This window comes from Tachyglossus aculeatus, chromosome 10, assembly GCF_015852505.1.
Source record: "Tachyglossus aculeatus isolate mTacAcu1 chromosome 10, mTacAcu1.pri, whole genome shotgun sequence".
Lineage (NCBI taxonomy): Eukaryota > Metazoa > Chordata > Mammalia > Monotremata > Tachyglossidae > Tachyglossus > Tachyglossus aculeatus.
The window spans coordinates 37,770,793-37,782,293 of NC_052075.1; the positions used below are offsets into that span (position 1 = coordinate 37,770,793).

At 41.8% G+C, this 11,501-nt stretch overlaps 1 non-coding gene across 1 annotated transcript; it reads right to left on the reverse strand.

The window, feature by feature from the left end:
* Positions 1-253: 253 nt before the first annotated feature.
* Positions 254-391, reverse strand: LOC119933829. The gene has a single exon (XR_005452699.1). It is a non-coding gene; the product is annotated as a small nucleolar RNA SNORA7 (small nucleolar RNA).
* Between the last annotated feature and the right edge of the window lie 11,110 nt (positions 392-11,501).

An 11,501-nucleotide genomic window follows, 5' to 3' on the forward strand; every position in this document is an offset into this window, starting at 1 on the left:
AGATAGTGATACCAGAAGTGTTAGGGAGTGTGCCACTCTGTCCTTGTCTTGTCTTATACCATCAAGTCATCTCTGAACCATAGTGACTCTGCGGGCACAACTGTTCCAGAACACCCCACCTCCTTCTGCAGTCATTCTGGTAGTGTACCTGGAGTTTTCTTGGTAAAAATAAGGAAGTGGTTTATCATTTCCTTCTTCTGCCCAGTAAACGTGACTTTCCCATGATGCTACTGCCCAGCACAGGTGAATTTTGACTTGTAGCAGATAGCCTTCCACTTGCAAGCCACTGTCCAAGCTAGGAATGGAATTGGTAGGCCTTTGCTTGACTCTCCCTCCCATAGCAGAGACTGGTAGAGTACTTGAAACTCTCCAGCTACAATCCTGAGAGGGGCACTCGGGCCTAGAGGGGGCATAAATACAAAAAAATCTGAAAGCCCTAAGCTTTCCACTTCTGTGTGGCTTTTGGGTATTTCAGAAACTGCAAGGAGCTCCAGTATAGTGGGTGAAGCCACCATAAATAGAGGCTCTTCTCCTGGGCACCTGTGGAAAAATTGGGAAAGGATTTGTTTTTCTCACTTCATACTTGTCATCCCACCAGGATGATCTTTCGAATATTAGTCAATTAATCAATGGTATGTATTGGATGCTCACTCCTTGCAGAGTACTGTACTAAGCATTTGAGAAAGTACAATATGGCTGAAATGTGGTACCAGCCTTCAAGGAACTTGCCATGGAGGGAGAATCAGGCCCCTCTAGACTGTCTAGATCATCAATAATACTGTGGGTAGCATTTCTGGGTTTTGCATGTCATATTGCTATTCATAGATCCCGTAGTATTTGCTGACTTTTGCTCTTGTAAGAGGGTTTGGGATATGCGGGAATGAGCCATCCATACTAAATATCTAGGAGGGATGTCCCAATGTCTAGAGGGACAGTTGGATGGTTCACCTGCAACTACGGGGATGGTGTCCAGGAACATGACAATCACTTAGAGAAGCATCATGGCCTAGTAGAAAGAGCATGGGTCTGGAGTAAGGACCTGGAGTCTAATCCCAGCTCCGCTACTTGTCTGCTGTGTGACCTTGGGCAAGTCACTTAACTTCTCTGTGCCTCAGTTACCTAATCTGTAAAATGGGGATTAAAGCTGTTAGCCCCATGTGAGACCTAGACTGTGTCCAACCTTTTTATCTCATATATACCCTAGGGCTTAGTTCAGTGTTCCGCATTCATTAAGCCCTCAATAAGTTGGCTTGATTGGTTATCCCTGATGGTGAAGTTCACAAAATTACCAAGATCAGCTTCCGCATTCTCCGTGAGATTTGAACTGGTCACACAGACTCCTTAAGAAATCCGTACCCCAAGACCAAATGCTGAGACTCCCCCAAATGGGATTATCAAGGGCCTGTGGAAACCAAAAACGCATTTTGATTTGGGTGCCTGGACTTCAGATTTCCATTACCACGATATGTTGCTTGTATCTAATGTGTGGCCTAATTAATGAGGTATCAATTTTTCAGTATTCTACCTGAAACTATATTTGGCAATTTTATTTGTCAGCAGAAGTACATCACTGAAACTCTTTACATTTTAAGCGTACTTGCACAGAATCCTGAAGATATTTAATTATGGCCTAAAAAACTTGTCGATATAATTTCAACAATAAAGCATTACTTTAAAAACCTTTTCAGAAAGACAGGCTATAACATTAGTCATTTCATATTGACATTAATCATGTGTCATCTGAGGAGTGTCGTTTAGTAATAAAATTGAGGCAAAAACTTAAGTAGTTCCATGCAATTGTTGACAAATGAGATTGATGAGGAATGATGCTAATTCCCCAAGGATGGGAGAGCCTCATTTAAAAGACAGTCCAGCTAACAAGTAATGTTCATGATGTAAAATAAGATCTCCTGTGCTTTGGATAAGAATAAGGAGTTACAAATTAAAATTATAGTGCATGTCACTTCAAAAGATTTTTATACCTCACTTAATTTAAGATTCGTAACAGAAGCCAGGCTATGATTTTATTCTGGCATTTCTTCTGTTTAGCATAAGGAACAGTCATCATGACCTCAGAATCAGTGCCAGGTGCAGTAATTTAGGACTATCATTTTATCCTGTGGATGGATGTCGTCCTGTCCATCATCTTGAAAATGTTCTGGTTTATCAAGGCAAGGCTGTATCTAGAATTTCATTTTCTAAAATAGATTAAATTTTTGTAGGGATGATACAGATTAAGACCACTTAATGTTCTTGAAAGCACAGTCTTTCTAAACCTTGTTAATGAAAGTAATCCACTTTAGGTATTTGGACAGCTGTTTACAACAACTGTTCACAAGAGTATTTTATACTGCAACATTTGTGTGTATAATTTTCATGATTAAGAGAATAACAGATGTTTAATATGCAATTTTGATCATTTGTTCTCTCTCAACCTCCTTACCTGGCTTCTCTCTCACACACTTACTCCCTACAAATCTGTCCTGTTCCCTACCAGAGACCTCCGATCTCTTGACCTCCCCCTCCAATTTTCTAATCATCAAGCTCCATTTGGTCTACATACCCAAACTACTTTCTCTTAGAACACAAATCAACACCCTCATTTTTGTCTTTCGCTGTTCAGCCACTTGTCTGCTGTGTGACATCGGACAAGTCACTTCACTTCCCCGTGCCTCTGTTACCTCATCTTTAAAATAGGGATGGAATCCTCCAATTAAACTGTGAGCCTCATGTGGAATAGGGACTGTATCCCATCTGATTACCTTGTACTTATTGTAGTACTTGGTACAGTGTCTGGCATATGATAAGCACTTGGAGGGGCAGTGTGGCATAGTGGAAAGAGCATGGGTTTGGGAGTCAGAGGTCATGGGTTCTAATCCTGGCTCCACCAGTTATCAGCTGTGTGACTTTGGGTGAGTCACTTAACTTCTCTGTGCCTCAGTTACCTCATCTGGAAAATGGGGATTAAGACTGTGAGCCCCCCGTGGGACAACCTGATCACCTTGTAACCTTCCCAGGTCTTATTTCAATAACCTGGGCACTTGTCCTAGTTTCAGCCCTTCCAGGAATGAGGGGGGAGGTCCTCAATACCCAGACAGAGGCAGAGAAATGGGAACAGGAGAGTAACTGTGGTAACTGAGGTATTTGCTAAGCACTTACTTTGTGTCAAGTACTGTTCTAAACTCTGCGGTAAATATGAGGTGATCATGTTGGATAGAGTACCTGACTCATAAGAAGCTCACAGTATAAGTAGGAAGGAGAACAGGGATTGAATGGCCATTTTAATTTTTTCCCTTCTTGATGTCTAGACACCAAATTTTCCATTTCTTCTCTGCCACCCTTTGTGTAGAAGCAGTCAACTAACACTACAATCTTTAGGCCAGGTTTATTTCAGCCTCCTTACAGACTTGAATATAATATGGGGACAAATGTGCAGTAATTATATTTGATTTCCTAGGCACAAGTTTTCCTTCCCTTTATAAATCATAACTCATTTGCTCTTTCAATTTTATATCTGCTGCAGGCACAGACATTTCACATGCTGAAAGCCTCAGTCTCAGGCCAAAAACTAACAATTCTAGAAAAGCAAAGGGTCTACCTAAGAAAGAGACACACGGGCCTACATCTGACCAATCAATGAATACTTTTCTTGCAGTTCCTCACTATTACAACAAAAACATAGGAGAGCAACAGATATTTCTGTCTACCAATCAATAGCTAATCTCACTTGAAAATGCAAACAGCGTTGTGCACTAAATCTCTGAAAAGGTTTTCATGATCACCTCCTTTCATTTTCCCACCTTCCTTATCCTCACCAGAACCATTTAAGCAGGAATCAACAAAGGGGGGTTAGGTGGAGTCTTTGGGGATTTCTCGACTGCAATAGCCATTTCACTTGAAATACATACATTTTGATACCTGTCTGGGTTTCCGCTGACCTGTTTGGTGAGTCCTCTGTTCAGGGAAGCTGAGTGCATGGTTGGCAGGCTCTGGCGGTCATATCAGGCAGCAGTACTGAGCGGAGAGATGCCCTGATGTTGTCTAGGGAAACTTGAATAAAATGTCAACTGAAGCAGTTTTAGGAAAGAGCAAAACCCACCCAACACACACTGAGAATTCAAAGCCTCAACATTGGGAGTTTCCAAAGTTTGTCAAGGAGTCACTTATCAGGTGGAACACTGCCCAGCTTCCTCCATGGAACTTCCTCTCCCTGGTCTGACAAACCAGCATTCCCCCCATCTTGAAAACCCAATGGAAATTACATCTCTTCCAGGAAGTCTTCCCTGACTGACTGATGCTCTCTTCTGCATGGCATGTTTGCCAAGATTGCCCCTTTCTTAATAATATTTGTGACATTTAAGTGCTTTCTTATGTACCGAGATCTTTCCTAAACTCCGGGTAGATACAAGGCAATCTGGTCAGGCACTCTCTGTTTCTGTTCCTGAGCACTTGGATTTGCACCCTTTATTCGCCCCTCCTTCAGCTCCACAGCACTTAATAATTATGGTATTTGTTATGTACACTTATCTGTAGATCCATAATGTATTCATTTGTAGTAATGTCTCCCCCTCTAGACTGTAAGCTCACTGTGGGCAGGGAACATGTGTACCAACTCTGTTATAGAGTGCTCTCCCAAGAGTTTAGCATAGTGTTCCTATCTAGTTCTCGTTAAATATGATCAACCAATTAATTGTTCCACATGAGGCTAAATGTGAGGGAGAACAGTCACTTCATCCCTATTTTACAGATGTGGGAAGTGAAGCACAGAGAAGTTAAGTGACTTGCCCGAGGTCATACAGCAGACAGGGATCGTCTCTGTTGCTGAATTGTACTTTCCAAGAACTTAGTACAGTACTCTGCAAACAGTAACCACTCAGTAAATATGATTGAATGAATGCAATGGCGCAGACACGTTAGAAATGTCTTCTAACTCCCAGGCCAATGATCTTTATACTAGGCCATGCTGCTTCTTCCCTGTTGTATACAGTACCTGCTATATATTATTCTATTGTAATGGTTTCACTTATCCCTTTATAACTGGCTTCCCAAAACTTCTGCTTAAGGCAGTCGCCCCAGAACTGAGTGATGTCAGATTGGTCTGTCTTCTACTGCCTGCTAGGTGCTTTTGTGACCAGGCACCACACAAAGGAACAAAGTCAAAATTCAAAATTATAAATGAGTGGGTAAGTAGTTTAAGAAGATCCCTGCGTGTTGCATCAGTCATTTTAAGTAGCTGAAAATACACCACAGTGCATTGGAATTTCTGAGAAAAGGGATGAATGTTGGAAGCAACTTAAAAGGAACAATGCCTACAGCTTCATGAATGAAGATGATGTTTCCTACTATGACCCAGCCCACACAATCTGCTCCTCTAATGCTGTCTCACTGTACTTCCATCTCATCTATCTCACCGCCAACCTCTCACCCAGCTCCTGCCTCTGGCCTGAATTCTCTCCCCCTTTTTGTCCAACTCTCCCCTCCTTCAAAGCCTCCTCCAAGAGGTCTTCCCTGACTAAGCCCTCTTTTCCTTTTCTTCTACTCCCTGACTTGCACCTTTTATTCATCTCCCCGCCCAGCCCCACAGCACTGTGTAGGTATCTATAATTTTATTTATTTATATTAATGCCTGTCTCTCCCTCTAGACTGTAAGCTGATTGTGTTCAGGGAATGTGTCTGTTAATATCATACTCATAATGTACTCTCCCAAGCACTTAATACAGTGTTTTGCACACAATAAGCACTCAGTAAATATGATTGACTAACTTCAAGGACAGGTCAGACGTCTTCAAAATATAGTACAGTCCTGGTCTTTTGAAAACCAAGTACCTTGATTCGACCCTCCTATAGGTACCCAAACATCATTAATGGAATGGATTTTCTTCCAATATCCAGGCAAGGAATTGGAAATCAACCTTTTCTTTAATCTGTTTTCTTAGAGAAATATGTCTACACTACAAGGACATGAACGTTTTTCCTTCTCAATTTTGTGGATTATTAAACTCAGGGTTCACCATTATCTTTGTCCACTAGCTTGCTAAAGAGCTCCAGGCAACTCTGTTCTTTCAAGCAGTAAGTACCATTTTTAAGTTAAGCCATCAGGGATATAATATGATAATATAGCCTTGATTGTGTGCTGCTGTTGTTTGGAGAGAGAAATTCAGCTGTAGCCGAGGAGGTAAGAACAAAACAGAGAAGGAGAGACATGTAGAAAGAGCAAAACCCTTTCAAAAGACCCATAATTATTACGTGATTTTGAAACAGTTGATCGTTATCTGCTGAGACAAACTGAATTCTTGAGGTTATTTCCAATTACAAAGGCTGATGTTGTGTGTAGTGTTCATGGGACAGAAAACAGAGGAATTTGCAATGGTATTCTACCCCTGGGCTGGCTTCTGGGATACTTATTGAAGGTGAGTGACTTCTGAGGGTGATTTGCCCAAAGAAAACTCAGTTTTAGAATCTGAGCTCCTTGCTTCTTTGAAGATATAGGCTGTTGCTTTCTTCTTTTTAGAGAGGACACTGCTTTATCTCTCTACTTGGTGAGTTGCCCTAGCAGTGCCGCCTTCCAGGGCCATGCTGAGGAGGTGTGGTGGCTGGGGTAGTAATATAATAATAATAATTATTATTACAGTATTTGTTAAGCACTTACTGTGTGCCAGGCACTGTATTAAGTGGTGGTGTGGATACAAGCTAATAGGGTTGGACACAGTCCCTATCCCACATGGGGCTCACAGTCTGGATCCCCATTTTACAGATGTGGTAACTGAGGCACAGAGAATTTAAGTGACTTGCCCAAGGTCACACAGGAGGCAAGTGATGAAGCTGGGATTAGAACCCATGACCTTAATAATGATGGTATTTGTTAAGTGCTTACTATGTGCAAAGCACTGTTCTAAGTGCTGGGGAGGTTACAAGGTGATCAGGTTGTCCCACGGGGGGCTCACAGTTTTAATCCCCATTTTACAGATGAGGTCACTGAGGCACAGAGAAGTTAAGTGACTTGCCCAAAGTCACACAGCTGACAGTTGGCAGAGCTGGGATTTGAACCCATGACCCCTGACTCCAAAGTCAGTGCTCTTTCCACTGAGCCTGACTGCCAGGCCTGTGCCCTATGTTAGGGTATGAATTTTGGTTGTCCGCAGTTGCCCCTTCACGCTGCCAATCACTACTAACCTGTCCTCCCCTCCTCAGGGTGTGGGAGGTTGCTGGGGTGTATTCTGGACAGGCAGAGGGAGGCAATCTGAAATACAAACCCACCCACACACTCCACTTCCCTAGATCCAACCTACTCACTGCACCTTAATCTCATCTGTCTCACTGCCAACCCCTTACTAAGCCCTTCTTCTGTCCTGGAACTCCCTCCATCTTAATATCTGACAGACCATCACTCTTCCCACCATCCAAACCCTCCTTTAATCGTATCTCCTCCGAGACCTACCCCAAATTAGCCCTCATTTTCCCTACTCCCTCTCCTTTCTACATAGCCTCTGCCTTAGATCTGTACCCCATAAAGACTTGATATTCACCCCACCCTCAGCCCCACAATATTTATGTACTTATACCCTGCCATTTCAGCTATCTGCCATTTATTTCAATGTCTGTCTCCCCCTCTAGATTGTAAACACTTTGTGGGCAGGGATCGTAACTACCAACTACAGTGTACTGAAGCATCCTAGTGCTTGATACAATACTCTGCATACATTGAGTGCTCAATAAATTGCATGATTAATCGATATAATCCCATAGGATGAGGGTTAGCTGGCCCTTCCCTACTTGTCAGCTGTGTGTGACTTTGGGCAAGTCACTTAACTTCTCTGGGCCTCAGTTACCTCATCTGTAAAATGAGGATTAAGACTGTGAGCCCCCTGTGGGACAACCTGATCACCTTGTAACCTCCTCAGTGCTTAGAACAGTGCTTTGCACATAGTAAGCGCTTAATAAATGCCATCATCATTATTATTATTATTTCTTCCATCCAAGAAAAATTAGGAAGGGATCACCAGTGGGTTCATCCTGGGGAAATACCATAGGATTTATTGAGCCCTAGGCCCAAGAGTCTCTTGAGAGTAATTATTTCCACATGAGGGTGACACTCCCCTTTCACACCCTCAGACCCCATCAGTGCCTTTTTCCAGTGCACGCAAAAAGCAATCAACCTCGGTCCCAGCAGACAACCCCAAAGGAATAGCTAGCTCCTCTCTTTGTGTTTCCTAACTTGTCATAACACATTTTTTTTTCAAGAGCTCAGTGCTATGAAATAACACGGAATTGTCAGCAGTTTGGAATAGATAAAAGCTGTACTTGTAAAGGCACTGAACTTCATTAGATCCACTCAATGGTTCAAGAATTTTTAACAAATTAAACAAGGCATGCTTAGTGTGTGGATTTTTATCATACTATGTTGTCCGTGTCATTTCATAATGAATATAAAGTGTGTTATGTAGATGTAACCCTGGCAGATATAAATTATCCCAAAATGGGTATAGTACTATCGGTCAGAAAGTCTTAATCCCATCTTCAAATTGGAATACTGTCTCTGTATCAGTGGCTGGGTCATACAAGCAAAGTGAACCGAGAAACTTATATTACCTAAATAATTCAGTGAATAGGTTTCCCTTTTGGGCCTAATTCAATCTAAATGTCCACTGATCATATTGTCCAGATATTTTCTCAACTCTCTATTGTACATCACCAGTGTACAAACACCAAGTAGGCATTTTCTCATCCCCAAGTTTAAAGGAAAAGGAGGGGTGAATGAAATTATAAGATCCTTGAGGACAGGGAAATATATTTTAACCATACATCAAGATGAAGGCTATAGTCTCTATAAAGAATCCTATTGAATAATTGACTGTCTACATCTGTGCGCAGCAAGCATGAGAGCAGGTGGAAAATATTTCATGGAATTCAGCACTAAAAGATATAACAGATTCTAAACTGTTAAGCAGATATCGGTGAAGGATTTTTGCCCAGTTCCTTCACTTTCACTTTACCCCAGAAATGCAAAAACACATTCCAATGAGCAGGTGTAGAGAGGGTATTTTTGCTGTGAGACAGCATCATCATATTTGACTGGATTGGCTAGATATTCTTCTTGATTGACTGCAGGTTCGTAGGGATGGTGCAGTTTGATTCTACCTTTCCCCATTACTGGAAGTAGCATGGCCTAGTGGATAGAGAACAGGCCTGGGAATCAGAAGGACCTGGGTTCTGATCCTGGCTCTGCCACTTATCTGCTGTCACCTTGGGCAAGTCAGTTCTCTTCTCTATGCCTCAGTTACCTCATCTATAAAATGGGGACTAAGACTTTGAGTCCAATCTGGGTACAATAATGGTGGCTTAGTGGAAAGAGCACAGGCTTGGGAGTCAGAGGTCATGGGTTCTAATCCTGGCTCTGCCACTTGTCAGCTGTGTGACTTTGGGCAAGCTACTTCTCTGTGCCTCAGTTATCTCATTTGTAAAATGGGGATTAAGACTGTGAGCCCCACGTGGGACAACCTGATTACCTTGTGTCTACCCCAGTGCTTAGAACAGTTCTTGGCACATACTAAGCACATAACAAATAGCATCATTATTATTATTTTTATTATATGCCATGCACTATTCGAAGCACTGGGGTAGATACAAAGTAATCAGGTTGTCCTATGTGGGGCTCCCAGTCTTAATCCCCAATTTACAGATGAGGTAACAGTCACAGAGAAGCTAAGTGTCTTGCCCAAGACCACACAGCAGACAAGTGGCAGAGCAGGGATTAAAACTCATGTCCTCTGACTCCCAAGACTGAGCTCTTGCCACTGGCCCATGCTGCTTCTACAGTAAGCACTTTACAAAAACCACAATCACTATTATTATTGTTATTATTATTGTCATTATAGTAGAGGACTGAGAGGAGGCAATAAAAACAGAGCAGTCTGGTAGAACAGTGCTTGGCACAAAGTAAACGCTTAACAAATACCATTATTATTACGTGGCAAGCAGCTGAGGGGTTGCTTTTCTTGAATGAAAGCTTCAGGGGTATTGGAAAACCAAAAGACCAACTTAAAATCATCAACAAATGCAGGTGGTGGCAGACATCAAAATAGAAATGGACATACAGTCATTACAAGCTTGCGGTGTAGAATGGAAGGTTGGTAATGGATAAGTGTCAGTGACACCCTCCTGGATGAATAGAATAACAGCATTGCAATATCATTTTTGGATTAGACTGGAAGCTTCTTGAGAGCAGAGAATATCTTTCATTTGATCTCTCCTACATGCCTAATACAGTGCTCTGCATAATTCAAGGATGCAATAAATACTACTGAATGAATAATAATAATAATAATAATAACAATAATAATGTTGGTATTTGTTAAGCACTTACTATGTGTCAAGCACTGTTCTAAGTGTTGGGGTAGACACAAGGTAATCAGGGTGTCCCACGTGAGGCTCACAGTCATAATCCCCATTTTACAGTTGAGATAACTGAGGCACAGAGAAGTTAAGTGATTTGCCCAAAGTCACACAGCTGACAAGTGGCGGAGCCGGGATTAGAACCCACGACCTCTGACTCCCAAGCCCGTTCTCTTTCCACTAAGCCACGCGGCTTCTCGAATGAATGAATGACTGTCTCTAATTGTATACAAGTAGATATAGATAGGGTACCCAAATCTCTACGTTTTATTTTTAAAATAGATGTTTTCCTGTCCATCTTGCTTTGGAAGCCTAAAAGTAACTGCACTTTTCTTGTAAATTTTATTCATTTTTCCTTCATTACCAAGTTCATTCATATGGAAAAACTCTTTGTTTTGTGCTAATTCAAAGAAACCAGATTAGTCCCCCTAGGAACAGAGAGAAACATATGTGGGAGGAGGACGAATTTTGTTCTAAACCAGTCAATTTTATTTTAAATTGTTTATTCATGGAGCCAAAATCTCAAGGAAATAGCCCAAATTCTAATGCTGTGTCTGAGAGCCAAAGTCTTCACTGAGACTTTCCTATTAGTAGACACAACATCACTGAGAGAATAGAGGATCCCAGCCATCTGTGCTAGTGCCCTAGTGACTCCACAACTGAGTTGACTGAATTACTCTGGGAGTAACATATGCTCCAAAATTATATATGGAAAAGTAACATCCAGGCCATTGCATGGGAATACAATAAATGCCATTCCCTTAATGTCCCCTTTGTATCTCCAATTTCACTAAGGACAACAGAAATTGGTACCTGAACTTAGAAAGAATATCAGAATACTTAGTCCTCACCACCATAATCATCATTTCTTAATTTTTACTAGACAGGATCTTTGGACTGTTGGTCTTTGACCCTAGCTGGCTGTGAAATAGGACAGCAGGAAGGAGAAAATTCCTTGAGAGTTGGTCCTGTATTAGGCTTATTCTCTCAGTCTAGACTGCAAGCTCACTGTGGCCAGCAAGGAACACGCCTACCCACTCTGTTATTGTACTGTACCGTGCACTTAGTGCAATGCCCTATACTCAGCACAGTAAGCTCTCAAGAAATAT